Genomic DNA, 6,930 nt, shown 5'->3' with positions numbered 1-6,930 from the left:
TTGACTTGCTCTTATGAAAGAATAAAAAAAGGAAGTTGAGGAAGTGCAAATTCAATGACAGTGTCTCCTGCTCAAGATCCCAGGGCACTTTGCCATGTCACATGAGGGCAGAGATTTCATTTTTGGTTGTGTTCTTGAGCCCTAATGACTATATCCCGAAGAGAATATAAAATCTGAGAAATTAAAATCTGGACCATTGCTCTATTCTGGAGAAATCACCATTAATGAGGAAAATCTACATTTGAGTTGGGGGCAAGGACTTTTGTCTTTGCTAGTCCCCAGCACAAGTCTTGGAGAAAAATGATGTTGGTGGTTACTTTTTCAGCACAAACCCCTTGCCTCTCAAACCATCCAGATTCTTCCTGAATTTTTCTTCCAAGGAAGACAACCCAACACATAAACACAATTACTCTTTGGGTCTAATTGTTGTCCAAATTAGCCCTACTTTTACACACAAAGATAAATTGTGCCCTTCAAAAAGTACTGGGGTTATGTAGAGCTTTGAACTCTCTTTGTAGCTGGTTTTTAATCCTCACATTGATATTTTTGGTGATTGTACTACCAATGCCATATGCCCCTGCCCTAATATCCTTAAGAGGTCCAAAGCCACAGACAAATAGAATCAGGGAGCTAAAAGGACCATAGAAAATCTGTAATTCATTAATTTGTTAATTAATTAAGGGGAAACATTTCTGTAAGAGTGTGGTTTAGCTGAGCCTTCAGCATAGGTATTGCAGTAGGACCTCTCTTGCTGTGTGACATTAGGCAGCCTCCCAACTTCTCCGAACATGTGTTTCCTCATCTATAAATACAGAAATAATACCTAATAACATCTATTTTGTCTATACTTTGAGGGTGTTAAGATTTGGCCAAAAAAATAAAGTAAAATAAATAGACCTGAAGGCATTTTGAAAAATACTACAGCCTACAAGATATTATAACAATAAATTGCCATGATTGTTATGTCCAAGGAGCACTACCTGGCAGATGACATATTTCTTTATCTACTGGTTAATTTCTGCTCAGCATCTTCGAATATATTTGCACCTAAAAGTCACCCTGAATCAGTATATGGATGTCTATTATAAAATTATTTCAACTTTTCTATTTGTTTGAAATATTTCATGATAAATTATTGAGAGACTTTTAAAAATTACCTTAACTGAAAACTGCAATCTTATAATGCAATGAATGAATTTAGAATCTTCATTTTTAAGGGGGAAAATGACAGCATTATTAAAATGCAAAACAAAGTGAAAAAAGAGTTATAAATTCTGACCCAGTGAAACATGTTATAATCCAGAATATTCATTACTCTTATTTATAATAGCACATTATTCTCCCCTCACACAAAAGAAAACAAAAAAGGTTTGAATTTGTTATAGCATGTTACTCTGAAGGAATGCTCTACACTCCTTAAAACAGTAGGTAAAAAGATAATATAGCAACTTTATGCCTATTATAATGCTAAGAAAAACAAGCTAAAGAGAAGCAAATTTTTATATACTTATTACAACAATGTTAAATAAAAAGAATAACAGAAAAACTAGAAATAGAGGCATCTAAAAGATTGATGATTTGCTAACGAGGTTAGGATTACAGGAAGACTTTCTCTTTCTTTTATGCAAATTTTTCCTTTGATGTGGTTATATGATATTTATTTTTTAAAATTAAAAAAAGATTTACATTATTTTCATTTAGTGAATTTTTTTTTAATTTTGAAAAAAATAAATGGAGGTTATTATACCCAGGGCTCTCCACTTGGCACTGTTGGCAAGAGTAACTGTGCTTTGAAAGAAGACCTAGTTGGGTTGCCAAATGCATTGTTCAACTGTGGGCGCAGCAATGACTTTGAACACAATAGTTACCAAGTTAAGGAGCGCTTCTTGGGCAGTCCCACTCAGCCCTAATTCAAGTCCATTGTTGTGTCCAATATTTCTGCAAGGAGCCCACGTCGCCAAGCTTTGAAGTTGGGTTCACGGAGCCTATTTTCTCAGAGCATGAAGTTTGTGTTGGAGACCACAGACTTGGGGGTGAGGGATGAAATGTTTCAAAATGGTCCCAAAGATCAACATGGTCCTCCAGAAATGTACCAGGAGAGCTGGAGGCAAAGGCTGGGATGTTACCAACAAGGATTATTGGGTACAGACAGAGCATTTATTTTACAAAACAAGCCAGTGATCAAGCCAGCTTTTGGTGAACCAGCACTTTGGTTCCACTTAAAATGCCTTTTACAAAAGAGGCATAATTGCCCTTTGTTCTTAGGCAGCAGGAGCCAGGGTCACATCTCAGAAGGTCACATCTAAAGCTCCTGGTTTTTCAACCAGGGCTGGACAAGACTGAGAGGTCAGAATTTAAGAGCAGTAGTGTGCTGTGTACTCTTTCAAGGCTGCAGACCTGGAATTCTGCCCCTGTCCTGTTCCTGGGTTGCCAGTGGCCTCAAAGTCCCAGAGTTTCAGCTCTGGCCCTGGCCCTCCTGGGGCAGGGCCCTAGCTATCCATTTTGTTTTAAGAGGATATTAGATTCTTTCCAGGGAACTTAGCTCAATGAGTCAGAAACAATACTTTTTGAAGACCTTCCGTATATAAGAAGCTTAGGTGGTAAATATGGACAAGATACATTCTGGCCCGCAAGGAATTCACAGAGGCATAAGCCATGCAATAATAATAATAATTACTGTTTTTTAGGCCTTACTCCTTGCCCTAAAATAACTCATTTAATCCCCACAACAATTCTATAACATGGGTTCTATTATCGTGTACATTTTATAAAGAAGAAAACTGAGGCACAAAGAAACATGCATAAACAGCCTGGCTCCAGAGCCTGCAGTCTCGACCTCCCATCCCCATCCCAAGGCTGTCTTTCACACAGTAACAGGTATTATGAGGCTGAGTAACCTTTCCAGATGTTTTGGAAGTTTGCTGCTCCAATGTGGACTTTTCAGCATTGCCAGACTAAAGATTCAGAGAATACAACTTCTCATTTATTTATTTCAAAATCCGTGAGGAACATTATATAAAAATATTACTTTTTCATTATAAAACAACATAGACTACAAAATTTTTTCTTAATCAAAGAAAGAACATCTTTCTGTAATCTCATAGCCCTAATCCAGCGATATTTTGGCTGCTTCTTCACCTTTATTCCCACATATTTAACAATTGCAGTAATATGGCATATAACAATTTGCCTCCCTTGTGTTCCTGTCACTTAAATTTATAGCAGTTACAAAGTCGCTAAATAGTTTTTATGTTTATCACATTAGTGTATTCCTTCCAGTGGAATCAACTTGACCATTATCCTATTTCTGAAAACATTCTTTATTGTAAATAACTTTGTGATGGACATCTCTGGGTCTAAAGCATATTTTATATAATACATTGTTTTCCAAGCTTGAATTATCAGAGGTGAATTTACAGAATTAAAAGGTAAAAACACTTATAAAATTTTTTGATATCTGTTATGCATTATCTCCCAAATTGTACTACAAGGCTGAACGTTTTACTTGTCAACATTTGTCGAGCAGAATTTTGAAAAAGGAATTAAGTATGTGGATGGCCAGGAGTATAAGATGAGTCCAAGCTGAAGGAAGGGAGATCTTATAGAGAGAGGGAAGTTCATGGAACCCCTAGGATTGGGCAGGATGGCCTGAGAGACAAGCTGAGGGAGGCCGAAAGACTTCCTCTCATGCAATGTTGAAGAACATGGACTTGATTCTGGAGATAATGGTGACCCCTTCTGAGGTGCCAAAAAGAGACTGTAGGGTCAGATATGCAGGTATGAAGAAATCTATGGAAGGAAGCAGCTGATAGGAGGGGTAGTGATGAGAAAGCTATGCACACAGAAGGCCAACAGAGGAGCAGATGAGGGATGTGGGATTGTAAGACTTGAATGTAACTGATCGGGAAGGAGAAATTCAGATGTGACTGGACTTGATGTCACCCACTTAAAAAAGGCACACAAAAGAAAGGGAAAGCTTAAAGACAAGTATGGAAGAAGGTAATTAATTTAGCTTGAACTTGAGGCACGAGAGTGTCTATCGGGAGGACTATTGGAGAACTGTACATAAGGATCTGAGCCCAGGGGTAGGGTCTGGGGAAGGAGCTAGACTTGAACACCCTCCCAGGGCTAAGTTGAAGCTCCATGAGTGAGGTGACCACCCAGGGAGAGGTGCTAAAGGAGACAGAAGAGAAAAGACTGACAGAAATGTAGACATTTGATGAAAAAATAGATGGTAAGGATTCAGAAAATAAGGAGTCGTCTGAAAAATGTGAAGAGAATATAACATGGTGCAGCCAAGTCACAGGAGAATTTTTAAAATATGTTTAAAAAAATATCTCTTATGACCTTAGGAGAAATTTTTTTAAAGGTGATGGGGGCAATGGGGAAAGGGATTAAACAGAAATATTGCAGAGATCAGGTACCATCCCAGGACAAACACTATTTGATAATGACCCCATGACTCTGACTCTCAGTTTTTTCATCGATAAAACGGAAAATGTTATTCTGTCATTACAAAGTTTTTGAGAAGTATGGTTGAACAAAAAAATTATAAGCGTCAAAATTGCCTGTAAGCCAGCATTCCCAAAAGTGTATTTTGTGGAACATTCCTTGAGATGTGAGTTGTGAGATGATGAATTTTCATGGTCTGAGAGAACTAGAATATGTTAGAAAATATTAATCAGGTTTCTTTGCTACAATTCCTCTGACCTTTAATGGACTCACATGCAGACTGAGTTTCCGAGAGAAGTGTACAGTATTTCCCAAACATATTAGGCCATGAAACACTTTTCACAAAGTACCTGGAGGGATCAGTGCCTGCAAAATTCACCTTGGGAAACCAGTACATTGGGTACAATGATTCCCACTTTACCAAGCTGGGAGGATTGAGTGTGATAATATGTGCAGGTCCCTGGGAGAATTGGTGATCAGTCATCGTTAGTTTCTTTTCCACACCAGATAATGGAAGCAAGGGAGTCATTCTAGAAAACTGAAGCTAAAATGCATAAAAGAAATCTTAAGAGACACGCTGAGACCGTAGCTTCATAGTCTTTTCTGAGAAGTAGCTATGAAGGGGTTCAAGTGCCAGATTCGTGACTTTCCAACTATATAATCTGGCAGTAGTTACTTAACCTCTCTGAGAAATGATGCAAGAATGAAATCAAATAATCTAGTGTGTGCTGTTAGTTACCTCCTACTGTATAACGAATTACCCTAAAACTGAGTGGCTTGATCAACACATATTTATTATCTCACAGTTTCTTTTGGTAGAAAACCAGGCCTGGCTTAGCTGGATTCTCGGCTTCAGGGTCTCTTATAAGACTGAAATTGTTGTTCAGGACTAGGGTCTCATCTGAAAGCTTGACTGGAAAAGGATCCACTGCCAAGCTCACATACGTTGTTGTTTGTGGGATTCAATTTCTTGAGGACCTGAATTCCTCTCTGGCTGTTGGCCAGAGGTCATCCTCAGTTCCTTACATGGCAGCTTGCTCAGTCAAAGCAGGAAGAGGGAGAGACCACAAGCAGAAAGTCACAATCATTTGTAACTTTATCTTGGAAAAGTCATCTCACTGTGCCCATTACTATTTGTCAGAAGCACATTACTTAAGAGGAAGAGATCACAAACTGCCGTGAATACCAGGAGGTGGGGCCACTGGAGGTCATCTTAGAGACTGTATGCCACATAAAGAGAAGCATTTTTATAGTGCCAAGTTCCTATATAATGGTTAGTTATTCCTAGTCTTTTTCAAAATTCCTTCAAAAATTGATTAGTCAATAATAACAGCTGATTACCACCTTAGAGAACCAAAACATTTAGAAAATATGGCAATGGAGCAAGAAAAAAGAAAATAAAAAATAGAATACAAGATTCATCAGTGGACAGTTGCGTTATAAAACACCCTGAAATGATTTTAGATCATGAAGGACCCAGAAAGTCACTGCTTCATAGTTTTTATCTTCATAAACCAAAGTTCTTAGAATTACACAACTATTTATCTCTTTTTGAATGGCAAAGATAATGATAATTCATCATTTTAAGCATTTTACACATAGTAATTCATTTACTCCTCAGAATAACCTTGTGAATTAGATTCTATTATCCCAATTTTACCAAAGAGGAAATTCAGGCACAAAGAGGTCACAGACTGGGTCAATCATTCTGTAGCTTGTGAGTGGCAGACTGGGGATCCTAACAATTTCCAAGACCCTACACTCCATTTAACCTTTATGGTTTATAGCGTTCTAAGAGTAGGGATATATTGTCTCTTGTGGCTCAGTGGGAATTAATTAAGGAGAAACTAGCCTCCAGATAAATACTAGAGATTTGACGTGAGGGATGAATGGGAGTTAGGAGGACAACAGATAGATTCACTCGCACCTGGTTTTGACTTTGTCCTTGCATCCATTCAGCATATCTGCAGGTGTCTGTTGGCTAAGGCCAGCTGGGGTCCTGCTAAAAATTAGAGGGAATTAGGATCCTAGTTACCCTCAGTAAGCTCAGATGGATTTCTTGGCCTTTCTGAATCCCAAGGTAAAAAAAATAAGATACTGAAACTAAAGAAACTCTAAGAGCTTTTCCTATGGTCAAGAGGCCACAAGTAAATAGTCCTGAGTGACCTTCAGAGGTAGAGTAGGGTAAGGAGCTCTGCCCCAATCTGTAGGGATCACAATGGACCATTTTACAGATTGATGATTTGTATAAGTGTAGCACAAAGCTTGGAAACCTGACGACACACATGCATGTTTCTAAGCCTGGGCAAGACAGGGCCCCACAACATGATAAGCTTTCGGAAACAATATAAGATCAAATATATTATCATGGGGTACCTGGTAGACTCTGGTGGTCCCCTTGCCTTCTCCAACCTTACTGAGCCTCAGTATCATTCTATGTGAAGAGGATTATCACACAAATTTGGCTGGTTTGCTTTG

The sequence above is a fragment of the Pteropus alecto genome, unplaced genomic scaffold, assembly GCF_000325575.1.
Source record: "Pteropus alecto unplaced genomic scaffold, ASM32557v1 scaffold45, whole genome shotgun sequence".
NCBI lineage: Eukaryota > Metazoa > Chordata > Mammalia > Chiroptera > Pteropodidae > Pteropus > Pteropus alecto.
The sequence above is the reverse complement of the archived record's forward strand: the minus strand, read 5'-3'. Positions refer to the sequence as shown.